The following is a 16,724-nucleotide window of genomic DNA, read 5'->3' on the forward strand; positions in this document are numbered from 1 at the left end:
GTAATATAAAATTCTGCTTTAATCTAAAATCTTCCATACCAAGGAGATTATCACTGTTAGCCAATCTACTCAACAGAGTTGAATGTTGTTACATAAACTGTCTAACTAGTGACAGCAAATGTGAACATGTATTTTTGGTCTTAAAGTAATGAATTTGGCTCATGAAAAGGCTGAACTTGTACTTCAGGTTGTTTACTAGTGTGGGTTGGTCACCAAAGCAAACAATTCGAGCCGTGAGGGAGAACAGCTCCACCCTACTTTACTAGTGATCTTCTTAGGCTCTGTTTTTATTTTTTTAAAATTGCTGTGACAGTTTTTTAAAATGCGTATATGTGTGAGTGTATGTGTGTGTGTGAATTTGGAGGGAGGTACACAAGTCCATTTTGTACCTTTTAGCAGTGTTCAACATAAATAAAATGATGATAAATTTTTTGTATATTATTATGAAATGAGACTCTTATAACTTTATAAGTTACCAGTCATAATACTAGGACCACCAATTTCAGGGTGTTTGCAACCTAGACTTGGCAAAAGGAGGAATGGGAAGCTGATCATGGCCTCCTCAGGGATGTCAACAGATTCACTCATTCTGCCACTATTTACAGAACCCCTGTTGTGTGCAAAGTTCTGTGGCCATGATAGTGAGTCTGAGTAAAAAATCTGAGGGGGAAATCTGAGGGAAGAAGTGGAGGGACTCAGAAAGCCCCAGCTGCCCCCACACTATAAATTTTTGGGGGGTGTGGGGGGACTAAGGTGAGGCTTTACTTAAGTAGAAACAGGAAATGAAGAAAATGATTAAGTAAAAAAATATATATAAGTGATACACAGAAAATGTAAAAATCTTGAAGGTTATATGGGAAAGAGAAAAGTTTGAGAAATACCGAACTGGTAGTAGGTGGAAAATAGGGGAAATCATTTAGGAGATTATTCTTAAGAAGACAGAATCTTTGCAGCATGACTTCTTGCATGAAATTCTACCATACAAGTTCTCTTCAACTTCCCCATCTTGCCACATCTTGACTACTGAGAAAGTAGCCAAGACCTTGTAGAAGAGAATGGCCAAGATTAAAGGGCTCTTTACAGGAGATATAGCATTTGAGTAGGCCTGCAGTAGGCAAGAGGCTATTTTCAGTTGCTTTCAAAATACCTCAATGATCAGCAGAGTATTGGAGAGTGCTGACAAATTAAATTAGTGAAATCACTATCACATGCATTAAAGGAGGTCAAGCGAGGAAGTGGTTCACCATAAAACACAACTCCCTGGAAGAATGTGTGGATGTTGGCAATTACTTAGCCCAAATTATAGATTAGTTTCACTGATAATCTCAATGCATTAACAACACCCCAAAGGGAACAAACACCAAAACCATCAAAATGAGAAGCCTACCTCAAAAAATGTTGAGAATTGGTTGTGGGGAATACCTTCTTGTAGAGTACAAGAAAAATTATAAAGATGATGATATGCACCAAATCCTCTTTCCATACTCCCTTATGCATATACATTTCAGTTAAACCCACAAGTTCAGTCTGTACATTCAGCAGCTGTTAATGGGAAGCTGGACTCTCAAGACACAATGGGGAAGGGAGCAATGAACAAGATGGGATTGGTCTCTTTCAAAAATGGGCTTATAATCAAGTCAAGGGAGAATTCAAACTTGCAGAATAATTTCAAAGCAGACAGTTAGTAGTAGGGTAGTTCAGAGAGGGTGCGAGATAGTTCACTTCTGTTGAGACTGGAGAGGAGAGATTCAGAAAAGTTTTCCAGAAGGTAGTGGAATTTGGGTTAGGTTTTAACAGGAGTGTGGAAAAGTTGTGGGTGAGTGTGATGATTGTGAAATTGAGAGTTGTCCTGAACAGGGAACCCAAATTTTCATCAGGTGCTGCAGTAGAAGTGTCCAGAGATGTACATTTAGATTTATTATTATTACAAGTGGCAAACTACAAAAAGAGATATACTGACAGCTTATACAAGGGTGGAGCACCTTTAAGAAGAGTGTCTTACTCAGAAATGTGGATCTTCCTAGATCTGTGGTCTTCAATAAATGTTTCCCTGGACTGTTGTCAATGTAAGGGTGTTCACCGATTGCATTTCATCATAGAAAATGGAAACAAAAAATCAAATTTGCTCAGGAAGTTTTGCCTACAAAGCTAGGGCTGTGTAGTCCTATTGGAAGAGCTGAATAGCCTAGTGCAAGCTGTGTTCATGATTGGAAGTTTTCTCAGTGAGATGGATAAATAATATATGAAAAATAAAGTGAACTCAAACGGAAATGTCATTCTTAGCCAACTTATATGAGTTTATTTTCCCCACTACTATATTGCAAGCTCCTTGAAGGAAGAAATATTGATTATATAATAACATAGTATGGCTGGCCTTTAATAAGCTCTGAGCTATGCTTGCAGAATTGAATTGGAGATAAACAGGAACATCTCAACAAACATTTGTGAATTCCTACTGGGTTCCAGATACTGTGTGTGTGGGTTGCATTTGGCCCCGGACATGCCCTCTTTTAGAAAGCATATCATAAGGCAGCAGACATATTCAGCTATCCCTATTTCCCATGTTAAATGTAACTTTGAGGTGATTTATATAACTTTTAGGAGTTTCTGAGAATGAATTATTTAGTTCTCATGACTTAACCCTTATGTTTTTATATAACTACTGATAGAATTCTAGTTGACTTAATGCTACATTTTGAAGACATCCCATAAAATAATTACTAATTTATAGGTTTCTTTTTATATTTTGAGCCCAAGCATTTACAGTTGTTCCTTGAACAACACAAGGGATAGTGCTGTGGACCCCATGCACAGTCAAAAATCCACATATAACTTTTGACTCCCCTGAAAGTGAACTACTAATAGACTGCTGTTGACTGGAATCTTTACCAATAACATAAATAGTTCATGAGCATATATTATGCATTATATGTATTATATACTATATTCTTTCAGTAAAGTAAGCTAGAGAAAAGAAAATACTAGAAAATCATCAGGAAGAGAAAATATATTTACTATTCATTAAGTGGAAGTGGATCATCATAAAAGTCTTCATTTTGAATAGGTTGAGGAGGAAGAGGAAGCAGAGAGGTTGGTCTTACTGTCTCAGGGGTGGCAGAGGAGAAAGAGTTGGAGGAGGTGGAAGGGGAGTCAGGAGAGAAAGGCACACTCAGTGTAACTTTATGGAAATACATAATTTCCATCTGACTTTTTATTTTTTGTTTATCTAAAAATGTTTTTATATGGTACCAGTCCTTTCACCATTTGCGTGTTTCAGTGCCTGTATAATAGAAGGGTCCATGTCATAAAAGAAGTTAAAATCAGTCTTGGATAATTGAAACCCTTCTTCCAGATTGTCTAATGTCAATGTATTTTCTGGCACTACTTCTACGTCTTATCATTTGTTACTGGTTCAGAAGCACTCATCTCCATCAACTTGTGTTCAGCTAATTCATCTGGTGTGGTGTCTATTAGCTCTTGAATCTTTCTCCAAGGGTCATACCTTGAAACCCTTTGCCCCCATTCTTATTTTGCATATCTACAATCTCTTTCATGGTTTCCTTGTTTGGCTCATGCACAACATCCAGACACAGTTTTCTCCAGCAGGAATTTATTGTTTCGGGGTTGATGGCTTTCACGGCTTTTCCTGTAGCAATGATGACATCTTCAGTGGTGTGTAATCTTTCCAGACCTTCATGATGTTCTCTCTGCTGGCATTCTCCTCCATAGCATTGACAATCCTTTCCATAAAGAACCATGTGCAATGAGCCTTAAAGGTCCTTATGACCCCGATCTAGAGGCTGAATTAAAGACATTGTGTTTGGGGGCAAGTAGACCACTTCAACACTTTTGACATGGAACTCATGGGGTTTTGGTAGCCAGGGGCATTGTCCAATAAAAAAGGAAACTTTAAAAGTCAGTCCCTTACTGGAAAAGTACTTCCTGACTTCATGGACAAAAGCATTGATGGAACTAATCCAGAATAAGGGTGCTTGTTGTGCATGTCTTCTTCTTGTACAACCAAAAGATTGGCAGCTGGTGTTCACCTTTTTCCTTCAACGCTCAGAGATTGCAGCTTTATAGACAAGAACAGTCCTGATAATAAACCTCACTGCATTTGCACAAAACAGTGGAGTTAGATAATCCTTTCCTATTATATTTTGGTGCTCATTTCTCTTCCTTACGAATAAATGTCCTTTGTGGTATCTTTTTTCCCAGAATGGGGGCATTTTCATCTGCATTAAAAACCTGTTTAGGCAGCTATCCTTTCTCAATAATTTTCTTATTGAGAATTGGTGTCTTGAAACTCACCTACTGCCTCTTAGTTGGCAGAAGCTGCTTCTCTCATTATCTTGATATTTTTAAAGCCAAACCTCTTTCTAAAATTATCGACCCATTCTTTGCTGGCACTAAATTCTCTGACGTTAGATCCTTCATCTTTCTTTTTCTCTAAGTTTTCATATATGACTTAACTTTTTCTCAAACTATATTAGAGATGCCTTTTTTAGAGCAATCCTACACTCACATGAAAGCTGCATTTTTAATACAAGGTTAAAAGGTAGTTCACCAAAAGTACAAGGTTTCTGCAGCAACTGGAGTAGATGCAGTGACGCCTTCATGAATTTCCTTTTCTTCTTTTTTACAGTGGTCCTTATGCTGGAGGGCAGCTGCAGCCGCAGACCTAAATCTGTGGTACATATCAAGTAATTCAACTTTTTCTTGTAATATCATGACTTTATGTTGTTTACTGGGAGTACTTCCAGCATCATTAGTGACACTTTGTATGAGTCCTATGATGTTATTTAAGGCTTACAGTATTGCACTACACACAAAATTTGCAAGAACTGCTGGAGATCACTTTTTACTATGATACATAATTTACTGGAGAGATGAACTGCTCAGGTGGAGATAATTAACCTCATAGATATTTTAAGCTGATACTTGAAACATTTGAACTCATTGCAATAGCAACAAGAGGTGGCTACAAAATTATTACAGTAGTACAAAGTGTGCTACAGTTAATTATATGCAGTTATGATTTAATACTGCATCTTTATGTTTGTTTACATTTCTCTCTGCTGTGAATGATGCCATGTGTTCTCTAAGTGTTTCTGTGCATAAGTTTTGATAAATTTTATGTTTTTGTAATAGATTTGTGTATATTTTAGGGTAGTGAATTATAAAATAGACCAGTCTGTACATATATTTTATGCATTAATTAAAATCCTAATTTTTTGATATTTCTTTGAGTTTTTTCAAATAGTCAAAAATCTCCAAAATTTTTTCCAATATATTAATCGAAAAATATCCATGTATAAGCAGACCTACACAGTTCAAACCCATGTTGTTCAGGTGCAACTGTGTATTTCTGATTTCAAGCATTTTTATAAGCCATTGGTCCTGTGTCTAAAGTGCCTATTGGTTGTTAGGAGAACAAAGATGAAGCAAAGTCCCTGCTCTCAAGGATGCTATCCATCCAGCAGGACAGACAGACCCATTAGAGGATCATGTCATGTCCATATAATGTAGTCACCTTTTAGGAAACCAGGCAAGGAGCACTTAGCTCAATGTAGGGTTTCAGGGAAAGCTTTGAGGAAAATCCCTGAATTGAATCTTCAGGGATTAGTAAATATTAGCTTGGGAAAAACAAGGTAGAAAGGACAGAGGGAACGTAGCAAACTCGGGCACCAATACCTGAAAGAGCCCAGCGTGTGGATTCCTTACAAACCCCAAGAGATTAAATGTTAGGTGAGCATCTACTTTTAGAAGGCAATGTTGCTAAAATGTCACTGCTTTGCTAAAAATATTAAGTAGAAAACAAATGACCTGGACAGGGAAAAAAATAACTGAACACACTAAAATCCAGGGTGATATAAAGAAAACTTTCATATCTGGTCTACTGCTATCATTGAAGCTAAGACACCAATCTAAGGGACTAGTGTTAAGCTAATTGGAGAATGTCTTTCTAGGAATGGAGGGAATTTATCTGACTTCCACCCGGTCAGCCTGCAAAACTAACCCACGTACAGGGTTAGCAGAAAGGTGGTAGGAATATCTTCATTAAATCATCCACAAATAAGACTGTGGAGAGTAACTTTGAACAGCTAACATACACAGAACTGATATTTTTCATGTATACAAATGAAGATAAATGGTTCCCAGTTGTTCTTATGTGATATAATTTGGTTTTATTTTAAAACAGAGAGACTGAATATAAACCAGAAGACAACATGAACTTAAATATCTGCATGTATAAGACAGAAAAATTTTGCATTTTAAGAGACTTAATGTATGAATTTCTATAATTGATTTTGCATAAGAGAAACCATCAAAACCATGGAGATAGTTGTTTTTACTAGGATCGCTGTCGTATCCACATAAGAAGGTTGTGTTTGTGTGTTGAGAGATTTTTCCATGTGCCTGTTGTATTTGTTACTTAGAATTTACAATATTGTGAAAACTTTCCCCTTCAAAATGGATATATGTTTTAAAACCTTCTACAATGTGAGTAATTATAGTTTAATTGATTGCATATTTACTATGTTCCAGTAACACATGTTTCGTGTCTAACATGCTATGTTTAATCCTCAAACAGCCTCATGAGATGCATACTATGATTACTCTTATTTGTGAAGAGAGAGAATGGAGGCTAAGTGAATGTAGGTGACTTTTACAAGGTCATGTAGTGCGTTGATGGAAGAACATGCATGAGTATGCGGAGGCTACCAGACAAATACACAGTCTCCCCAGTCCCTGCAGAATGGAGGGACTTGATCGTCTCACTCTCGCACCTCCTCCCAGCAACATCACCATGGAGAGGCACCAGTACACCTTCACTGGAAAGCTCCATGTGGACCATTCCTTCCTTCTATCCATTCTCAGATACCCTGATTCCTAATTCCCTTGATCCACATTCAATCATTTCAGTGTCCCCAAATTGCCTGATAGAAATCCTAATCAACACTTTTCCTCTCCAGCTTCCAGTGAATGTCTTGTGGGATTCACAATATATTTCTTGATGTCCTGAGATCATCAGCTTTTTCCTTGAAGACTCCTCACCACAGAGAAAGTTTCCTTTTCTCCACCCTCCCCCTCCCAACACTTGTACTTGTGGGTGGGCGGTAGTCTGTGCATGCTTCACAGTCACCTCCTGACCCTTGAGTGAAGCACCTCTCAACCAGCCCTCCCTCAATGAAGCTCTTGTTTCTTGCTCTGCTGCTCCTTCTTCTCCATCAACCCTTCAGCATCCAGATCATTCACTCATTCAAGCATACTCAATCAGGCCTTGTGATTTCTGCAGGTGACCTGCCGAATGACTCCACTCTGTCTTGCCATCCCTGATGGATGACCCACATAGCACCCCTTTGTCGTGACTCTACCTGCTGTTCTTCAGAAACCTTTAGCTCCACTTTACTTCAGGACCTGTCTGCTCCCCACACCCCATCATAGCCAGCAGCTGTTCCATGCCTTGCTGAAATTTTGAACTCGGAAATGCTCCTCGCTAATCATCACCAACTCTCTGACTATTGCTCTAACTCTCTCACTGCCCTTAAACCTTGCCTCTAACTTGATTTAGCTTTTTTTTTTTTTTTTTGAGATGGAGTCTAGTTTTGTCACCCAGGCTGGAGTGCAGTGGCGTGATCTCGGCTCACTGCAACCTCTGCCTCCTGGGTTCAAACGATTCTCCTGCTTCAGCCTCCTGAGTAGCTGGGATTACAGGGGCCCACCACTACGCCCAGCTCAGTTTTGTATTTTTAGTAGAGACAGGGTTTCACTGCATTGGCCAGGCTGGTCTCAAACTCCTGACCTTGTGATCCGCCCGCCTGGGCCTCCCAAAGTGCTGGGATTACAAGAGTGAGCTACCGCTCCTGGCCAGCTGTGATCTTTGAAACTTCTATTTTCTTCTGGCCCATGAGTCCTTCTCTTTGACTCATTTCTCTTTGGTCTCAAGTCAGAGCCTTCGTGCGATCCTTTAACCCTGAGAAGTTTCTATTTCTCACCAGATGACTCAATTTTAACATACTGATGGATTCCAACCTTAAATTTTTCCTGGCCAGGTACGGTGGCTCACAACTGTAATCCCAGCACTTTGGGAGGCTGAGGCAGGAGGATAGCTTGAGCCTAGGAAGTGAAGGGTGCAGTGAGCCATGATCGCACCACTGCATTCCAGCCTGGGTGACCCTGTCTCTCTCTCTCTTTTTTTTTTTGTTCTTGTTCCCAAACTAGAAAAGTCACATAACCAACTGTATTGGCTTCATAAAAACTTTTTGACATTTTTCCCCCCAATTTTCTCTGGGCTTTTTAGATGCTTGGACATTGTGGGTCAGCTCCTGCTCCACTCCACCCAAGTGGCTGTCTCCTAAAGCTTTCCTAGTCCTCACACGTTCATCTCCCCCACTTCTCTTAAATCTTAACATATGATTCTCCTGCTACTTTTCTAGAAGGGAAGTTCCCTTAATATCCCTAACCTTCTGCTCAAAGAAAGTACTTTTATCTATAAGCAAGGACATATTTAAAGAGTATTAACACCCAGTAGTGTCTGGGGCATGAGGAAAAAGGCACTCTTAAAAACTGTTGGTAGGAGGATAAACTAGTATGACGTTTTTTGGAGGACGATCTGGAATTTCATCAAAACTGAAAATGTACACACCCTTTAACCCAGCAATTTGCCTTCACTTCTAAGAATTTATTTCAGAAACAACAAGACCACAAAGGTGTATGTACAGAGATGTTTACAGCAGCTTTTTCTGTGGTAAAAAGTCTTGAGACAGTTTAAATGATCCTCTTATGGGGGAATGACTAAATCAATTATGGAGCAATAAAAGAGTAGTTTTCTGTAGCTGTCAAAAGAACAAGGAAGAATCCATGTGCACAGACATGGAAAGATTTCCATAACATATAGTGAAAACAAAAAAAGTCAAGTTGGAGAATAGTAAGATCCCATTTTTATAAACATACATACATGCAAATTTGGAAAGGTAAAGCAATAAATTCCTCACATCAAAATGTGGGAAGAGGTGCTAGAGTGGCAGCAGGGATGGGAGGTGGTTGATCCCTACTTTATATATGTCCGTAACCTGAATTTATTTATTAAGCAAACAGGCATCACTTTTACAGTTTAATGATAAAAAGAGAAAACAAAAGGTAATACAAAAGCCCCTTTTGTCACTTTTTCCATTGTTTTATGTGCTCACCCCAATCAAGGTACCTTCTTTCTAAGAGCCAGTACTCATTTCTGTTCTCTTTAAATCAGAAGTTAGGCAGACATTTCAGACCATGAGACCTAGATGGAAACCACTCAAAGGAACATGCCCTTTCCTCTTCAAACACTGTTACCAACATTCAGATATTTTCATTTTGGTTGCAGCCCACTATTTTTAGCTTTTTCTTCTTTTTATTTTTCTCCAGATGGCTGAAGATACCCAGGCCTTTCACATTGAAGGTGGGGTAGGTGGAACAGAAGGAAGGGCTTTACTTGTGGTTGATTAGTTGTTTCATAACCCTTTGCATGAGCTTTCTTTGAGCAGGCATGCTTGGCTTTGGTAAGGTCCTGTCAAAATTTCTTTGATTTGAATTAGATGCACTGGGCAGGTCCCATTCAGATATTTAATAGTAAAATTAAACAGAAAGTCACAATATATTTTTTGAGGGACACAAAGGTACATCATGTAGGAATATTATGAACATTAGGCTCACTTTCTTGCTACACTAGGGGAAACATCTTTTTTGAGGCAAGGTGCATAGAAATTTTGGTGTGACTCACTTTGAGAGCAATGATTATCATTCATGGTTTACTATTTACTCTTTTCACAGATATAGAGAGCAAAATTATTAAACATGTAATAAGTGTCATGGGGCTACAAAGAGATTCTAAGCTCTCATCTTTTCCTGTAGGACACCCATGTATTTTCTTCTCTTCTTGCTCTACTGATTCGCAAGAACTCTTGTCCAAGGTTAACTAGATCTAGTTCTCATCTAAGCCCTTCTACCTCTGCTAGGACCAAGCTCCATCAATTATCCCTTAAGATTTTTCTTTTTGGCTTCTATATCTTCATCTTCTTCCCTTTTCTTTGATCCTTCCTCAGTTTAAAGTCATCCTCAAGTCTCCTCCACATTAAAAAATAAAACAATGACAAACCATAAACAATGATAAACCTTTTCTATAGTCAGCTGCCCTAACCTCCTCCTCCTGTTTATTGCTAAACTCCTCCAGAGAGTGGCCTCTGTTGACTTCTTGCACTTCATCTGTCATTCACTCGCATTTTGGCTTTCTCTCCTCCTCCCTACTGAAACAGACTTCTCAGAAGCCATCCAATGAGCTAATGGCTGCCAAATCGAATGCCTTATCTCAGGTCTGCACCATTTTGCACCATGGACACCTCCTCTTCTACAGTTTCCTGGGCTTTTGCTACTCTGCCCTCTCCTTTCTATAGTTTTTTGCTGTCCATGTTTGGCTCCTCTGCTGCACACCCCTGAAAATTGGTATCCCTTGAAATTTCTCCTCAGCTGCTTTGTCTTACATGTATCCCCCTTGGCTGTGTAATTCCATTCATTCCCAGGGTTTCATCTGTCGCATCTGAGGATGACCATCGAATGTGCATCTCCGGCTGGGCGTGGTGGCTCATGCCTGTAATCTCAGCACGTTGGGATGCCAAGGCAGGTGGATCACCTGAGGTTGGGAGTTCTAGACCAGCCTGACCAACAAGGAGGAACCCTGTTTCTGCTAAAAATACAAAATTGGCCGGGTGTGGTGGTGCATGCCTGTAATCACAGCTACTCAGGAGGCTGAGGCAGGAGAATCGCTTGAACCTGGGAGATGGAGGTTGCAGTGAGCCGAGATGGTGCCACTGCACTCTACCCTGGAAAACAAGAGTGAAACTCTGTCTCAAAAAAAAAATCTGCATCTCCAACCACACTTCTCATTTGCATTCCCAATTTATATTTGCAGGAACTTACAGGTATTCTCCAAGTGGAATTCTCAAAAACTATTTATATTCAACACATCTAAAGAGAACTCGTAATCCACAAGAGTGTCTTGGTCTCATTCTACCACTAACCATTTTATCACTATCTGCCAATGAGATGATTCAGAGTTGTTTAGGAGTTCTCCTCTCTCTCCTGCTGCTTCCAGCACCTCCTAGGATTACATCTGAAATAACTCAAAATCATCACCATTCCCTTCTTTATACTACTCTCCTCATCCCATTCATCTAATCTGAAGTAATAATTTAAAAAAACCAGTAACAACCGCCACCAAAACATAATTATAATATGTCAGACGCACTTGTCAACTTACAGAGATTTCTCCTACTGGAACTTAGCCCAGCTTCTTGGAAAAGTCACCGAAGGGTGGATAGGGTACAAATTGATGGATTTTCTCTGCCTTCCCCAGAAAATGAGAGTTCAAGTTAAAAATTAAGTCGTGTCTTAAAAAATCAAAGGGATATGATGAACATAAATGCAAAAATACTCAATAAAATACTGGCAAACCAAATCCAGCAGCACATCAAAAAGCTTATCCACCACCATCAAGTTGACTTCATCCCCATGATGCAAGGCTGGTTCAACATATGCAAGTCAACAAATGTAATCCATCACATAAACAGAACTAAAGACAAAAACCACATGATTATCTCAATAGAGGCAGAAAAGGCCTTTGACAAAATTCAGCATCCCTTCACGTTAAAAACTCTCAATAAACTAGGTATTGATGGAATGTACCTCAAAATAATAACAGCCATTTATGACAAACCCACAGCCAGTATCATACTGAATGGGCAAAAGCTGAAACTGTTCCCCTTGAAAACTATCACAAAACAAGGATGCCCTCTCTTACCGCCCTTATTCAACATAGTATTGGAAGTCCTGGCCAGGGCAATCAGGCAAGAGAAAGACATAAAGCATATTCAAATAGCAAGAGAGGAAGTCAAACTGTCTCTGTTTGCACATGACATGATCCTATACCTAGAAAACCCCACAGTCTCATCCCAAAAGCTTCTTAACCTGATAAGCAAATTCAGCAAAGTCTCAGGATACAAAATCAATGTGCAAAAGTCACAAACATTTCTATACACCAAAAATAGAGAGCCAAATCATGAATGAATTCCCATTCACAACTGCTACAAAGAGAATAAAATACCTAGGAATACAGAAAACAAGGGAAGTGAAGGACCTCTTCAAAGAGAACTACAAACCACTGCTCAAGGAAATCAGAGAGGACACAAACAAATGAAAAAATACTCCATGCTTATGGATAGGAAGAATCAATATGGTGAAAATGGCCATACTGTCCAAAGTAATTTATAGATTCAATGCTATTCCCGTTAAGCTACAATTGACATGCTTCACAGAATTAGGAAAAAAAAAACATTTTAAAATTCATATAGAACCAAAAAAGAGTCCATATAGCCAAGACAATCCTAGGCAAAAAGAACAAAGCTGGAGGCTTTCAAACTATACTACAAGGCTACAGTAACCAAAACAGCATGGTACAAAACCAGACACAGAGACCAGTGGAACAGAATAGAGATCTCAGAATAAGACTGCACACATACAACCATCTGATCTTTAACAAACCTGATAAAAACAAGCAATGGGAAAAGGATTCCCTGTTTAATAAATGTGCTAAGAAAACTGGCTAGCCATATGCAGAAAATTGAAACTAAACCCCTTCCTTACACCTTATAGAAAAATTAACCCAAGATGGATTAAAGACTTAAATGTAAAACCAAAAACTATAAAAACTCTAGCAGAAAATCTAGGCAATACCATTCAGGACATAAGCATAGGCAAAGATTTCATGATGAAAACGTCAAAAGCAACCACAACAAAAGCAAAAATTGACAAATGGGTTATAATTAAAGAGCTTCTGCACAACAAAAGAAACTATCATCAGAGTGAACAGACAACCTACAAAATGGGAGAAAATTTTTTCAATCTATCCATATAACAATGGTCTAATATCCAAAATGTGCAAGGAACTTAAATACATTTACAAGACCAAAAAAAAAAATTAAAAAGTGGGCAAAAGACACGAACAGACGTGTCTCAAAAGAAGACATTTATGTAGCCAACAAACATATGAAAAAAGCTCAACATTATCATTAGAGAAATGCAAATCAAAACCACAATGAGATACCATCTCATGCCAGTCAGAATGGTGATTATTAAAAAGTGAGGAAACAACAGATGCTGGCAAGGCTGTGGAGAAATAGGAACACTTTTACACTTTGGTTGGAGTGTAAATTAGTTCAATCATTGTAGAAGACAGTGTGGCAATTCCTCAAAGACCTAGAATGAGAAATACCATTTGACCCAGCAATCCCACTACTGGGTATATACCCAAAGGAATAGAAATCATTCTATGATAAAGATACATGCATGTGTATGTTCATTGTAGCACTATTCACAATAGCAAAGACACAGACTCAACCTAAATGCTCATCAATGATAGAGTGGATAAAGAAAATGTGGCACATATATACCATGGAATACTATGCAGCCATAAAAAGGAACAAGTTAATGTCCTTTACAGCGATATGGATGGAGCTGGAAGCTGTTATCTTCAGCAAACTGACACAGAAACAGAAAACTAAACATTGCATGTTCTCACTTATAAGTGGGAACTGAATAATGAGAACACAACACACACTGGGGCCTGTTGGGGGTTGGGGGCAGGGAGAGCATCAGGATAAATAGCTAATGCATGTGAGGCGTAATACCTAGGTGATGGGTTGATAAGTGCAGCAAACCACCACGACACATGTTTACCTATGTAACAAACCTGCACGTCCCAGGACTTTAAATTAAATTAAATTTAAAAATAAAAGGGATGTTTTCCTCATACCTGACTCTTTGGACTGTTATACCAACCTAGGAGTTAATCACATTGACGAAATTGCCTAATAGACTAAAACTGAATTTTAAATATTTGAAGTAAACATTTTTAAAACCTGCTAGAGATGTCGTTGGACAAATAGGCCAAAAGACAACTTTTAAAAGTAGATCTTATCCTTTGGAGAAGTTTTGGGTCCAAAACAAGATTGAGAGGAAGGTAGAGAGATTTCTCATAAACCTTCTGTTTCCACATATGCCTCCCACTCCTTATTATCAGCATCCCCCCACCAGAGTGGTACACGTGTTACAACTAATGAACTGTATTGACAAGTCATTATCACCCCAAGTCCATAGTTTATTTGTTTTTGGTTTTCATTGCTGCTATGTAAGGAAAAAAAAGTGTTCTGTGATTTTTCAAGTTGGTTAGTCATAATGATCATTTTATAAAGGAAATTGCTGGTTTTAATGTCTGCTAATTTTGTGTTTTTCTTAAGAAATGAATTAAATCAATTTACCATAATTTTAAAAAAGTCTTTCCAGGATCTCACTCCTTTACACATTCAATTTTCAAGAAGAAAAATACTGTCTATATCCATTTCCAAGAACAGTAAATAAGTATATGAATAGTAGATTAAAAATAAATGCTACCATACTTGGCTTTTTTTAACAGCTGTCGGGGTGTATTATCAAGAAAAAGCATCTTATGCTTCACAAGATTATTTTGTGTTGCTCTTCTTTACTCTGAAAAATTCTACAAGGCTTATACTTATAAATACTGTAGCCAGAACGGGAATTAACGCTTCAATATGAGCTCCAAGGTCAAGGGAAGATCTGGAGGACTAGTGTACAGGAACGCTGGAGTAAGTATGGTGACACAGAAACAGTCAAAGTGACAGGTACTGAGCTGAATAATACATACTTATGTTTTTACCCAGTGTCATGGAAATAATTTATTTTATCCCTAATATATTTTTTATCATTTGTTAAAGTTAAAATCACATGCCATATTTTGTAAACTGTACTCATATGCTCTATAAACTACAGAATGAAAAATGAGCAACGTCAATGCTTTACAAATGGAAATCCTGAGAAAATAAGAAGCTATAGACACAACTGTTTTGAAAGTGCCTTTGTTTAGATCCAAAAGAGAAAGATAGAGAATTTTGTTAAATCTGAACTTGTATCTCATTGCCAAAAGGTTGAGTCTGTCTTTATTAAAAAGAGCAAAGAGTTTTCCAGTAATGTCATATTAAAAATATAATTCTAAGAATTGTTGACTTGAACCTTGAGGATACAAATACTTGTTATGAGATGTTTGCCACAGAAATCGGTGTTTGTTCACTTAAAGTTGTAAATTGTGGTTTTCAGAGGAAATTGATTTTATGTACTTACTTTGTGATTAATGCACTCACTGTGAACTCTGGACTCTAGGGAGCTCTCCAAGAAATAGGGACATAGTTGGAGGTATTGCTCAGTTATTTCACGGGTAAAAGTAAAAATGGCTCTGACAGTAGAATCTAAAAACAAAAGGCAGGATTTCTATTCTCCTGGATGGTGCTCATTGATGATACACAACATGTGAAGCAGAAATGGGAACTAATCTCTTCCTGTTTTTAAAAATTTGCTACGCAGAGATAATTTTCATGTAATAATGAACTTAAAAGTCTGGTCTAAATATTCTACTCCATTCGTATCTAGCAGAAGGACATCTGACTCTCCCAGGCTTGAGTGCAGTGGTGAGATAATAGCTCCCTGCAGCCTCTAACTCCCGGCCTGAAGTGATCCTCCTGCCGCACCCTCCCAGGTAGCTGGGACTATAGGCAAGAGCCATGGTGCCTGACTATTTTGTTGTTGTTGTTGTAGAGACAGAGTCTCCCTATTTTGCCCATGCTGGTTTCAAACTTCTGGGCTCAATTGATCCTCCCACGTTGGCCTCCCAAAATGCTGTGATTACAGATGTGAGCCACTGAATATGGCCTATGCTGGTACTTTCACTAACAAAAAAAACACCAATGGAGTAGTTTTCTCATTTTCAAATGACAAAAAGCAATGAATGAATGAAAGCGGATCTTTCACAGAGAATATTACATAGCTTTTTTTTTTTTTTTTTTTTTTTGGAGGCAGAGTCTTGCTCTGTCACCCAGGCTGGCATGCAGTGGCATGATCTTGGCTCACTGCAACCTCCGCCTCCCAAGTTAAAGCAATTCTCGTACCTCAGCCTCCCAAGTAGCTGGGATTACAGGCTCCCACCACCACACCCGGCTAATTTTTGTATTTTAAGTAGAGACAGGGTTTCACCATGTTGGCCAGGCTAGTCCTGAACTCCTGACCTCAAGTGATCCGCCCATATATAGCATTCTTAATAATGTACAGAACTGAAATAAAATTCACTTCATTTTTGAAAAATAAGAATTTGGGAAATTTGAAATAGAATGGCATTAATTATATATTAATCATAGAATGCAACTCTAATAGTGTCTAATGATCACAGTATGATGACCAGCCATTGTAATTTTAAGGGAGAGAAAAAGAAAAATTTAATGTAGATTTTAACATGTATACTTCTTGGACACGGAGGTGGAAGGATGGTTTAAGCCTGGAAGGTGGATGTTGCAGTGAGCTGGGATTGCACCACTGCACTCCATCCTGGGTGACAGAGCCAGACACTGTCTCAATAAATAAATAAATAAATAAATAAATAAATAAATAAGTAAAAATAAAGTAAAATGTATACTTGCAAGGATTTTTCTTTTTCAAGAAATTATGCCACGAGAAGAGCGTGTGCCCATGAGTCTATATAAGGGTGTATGTGCATATAGGCATGTGCAAGAATATGTGTGTGTGTGTGTATGTGTGTGTGTTAGTTGGGAAGAACAGCAGTGAAAAGG

The sequence above is a fragment of the Macaca fascicularis genome, chromosome 2 (assembly GCF_037993035.2).
Source record: "Macaca fascicularis isolate 582-1 chromosome 2, T2T-MFA8v1.1".
Taxonomy (NCBI): Eukaryota; Metazoa; Chordata; class Mammalia; order Primates; family Cercopithecidae; genus Macaca; species Macaca fascicularis.